This window comes from Triticum aestivum, chromosome 6B (assembly GCF_018294505.1).
Source record: "Triticum aestivum cultivar Chinese Spring chromosome 6B, IWGSC CS RefSeq v2.1, whole genome shotgun sequence".
Lineage (NCBI taxonomy): Eukaryota > Viridiplantae > Streptophyta > Magnoliopsida > Poales > Poaceae > Triticum > Triticum aestivum.
The window spans coordinates 103,377,428-103,379,255 of NC_057810.1; positions in this window are offsets into that span (position 1 = coordinate 103,377,428).

Below are 1,828 nucleotides of genomic sequence, written 5' to 3' on the forward strand. Positions count from 1 at the left end.
CTGCTCGTCTTGATAGCCGCCGGCCGCCGCATCCCTTCTCTCCCTTCCTCCTTCCCGCTGGCACCCCTCGCCCTCGTCCTCGGACAGGGGCCTCCCGCATGCACGGCCAGGTCTTCAAAGCGCGAGGCGTGCGGGAGGCGTGTGCGAGGCCTACGCGAGTTCCACACTCTCTCGGACGGATTGAGGAGAAGGGGAGGGGTGCTGCGATGTGGATCCAAGGAAGGAGGGCTCGGGCAGCTGCTTCCTCTTCCACCCAGCCGGACGAGGTGAGCAGCAGCGGCGGGGATGGGCGACCTCCGGCAGAGTTTGGGGAGGGGCGCATATCAGGGTGAGCTTCCCCAATCCTTATTTCCCCTCCGCTCATGATCTCTCTCTCTCTCTCTCTCTCTCCTACCCATCTTCTATGCAAGATTTGTGTAGCCTAAACGCCTCTGTACGATATGTGTAGGTATACCTTCGGAAGAACAAATCAATCAAATGTTAATTCTCCAAGGTAACTTGCCTTTTCTACGCAGGTACTGCTTGTTTAGTACTGTGGATAGTACTGTTGATAAGTAAATGTAAGCATGACCCAATAATGATACGAACAAGCTTTGAGAGGCTCAATCATTTTCATTTATACTAAGAATTAACCAGTTCACTAATTTCTATGCTACTGATAGTATCGTCTGAATATATCTACTACATTCACTGCACTGTGCTTACATTCACACTGATTGTAGCTGCAAGTTAAGATCTAATTGTCCAAGATAATTCTGAGGACCTAACACAACGTGCGGTTTTGAACTAAGTGATCTTTTCTGGCCTTACTCCCATCTACTTTTAAAATCAATTTTAATGATATCGATAGGTTAAGGTCATTCATGAGGAGAGGTGTTGGGGCGGAGTCCCAGGTGTAGCTACTATTGCCCTATCAATTCTGTAGTCACCTCTTTCTGAACATTGGTCAGTTCTTCACGAGCGATACTATACTCTTGCTGCCTCTTAGTATTCTCCGTTTATTCTAATAAGTGTATGTGGACACACACAGACAGTAACGGAACAAGCACAACAGTTCTCTTTGTGTTTTAGTGGGTATATGTGGATGAACAGAAAGTGGTCTCTGTTTATTACCGGGTTACATGTTGCTGCAATGAAAATGTATATGGTGATTTTCATTCTGGTTTGCAGGGTAGTACATGGAGCATAGAAACTGAGTCGAAAGTCTGTCTTTTGTGCAGGAATTTACTGCAGGTCTGATCCCTTGCTCGTGCTCTCTGCTTGTCCTCACTCCGTAGACCTTTCCTTTGCTCGTAGCCATACATTTTTATTCAGAGTGCTGTCAAGACGCATCTCCTCTGCCTATATGGCGGGCAGAGGGCCTAAGCTCTAGGTGAGCTCCTCCTCCACCCTACAAATGTTGTATTTTGTATGATGTTTCCATTGTTAATGTCTGCAATCTAATGCCTTGCTCTGCTATTTTTATTTCTAATCTCAACATTTCCAATTTTATTAGTCGAGGATTACCTGAATGTTTTGTTGGAATTGGAATGCGGGGATCTCAAAGAATTTTTCTAAAGCAAGATCCAATATCAGCATGTTGTGATCTTGCTCGGTGGTTGAGGTCCTGTAGAGAACATCATCACTATAATGAAGTCGATAGCAACTTGCTAAAATCATTTTCTCCAGAAGATTGAGAACCGGTAGGATTCTATTTGTATATATTTACAGTGACATTCTCTCTGATTCGAGTAATTACATTAGTATCTGTTTCATTCGTCTTTGATGAATGCCTCTAGATATTCAACAAAAAGGATAAAATCATCATTTCTTTTGAAACTTTAAAGGT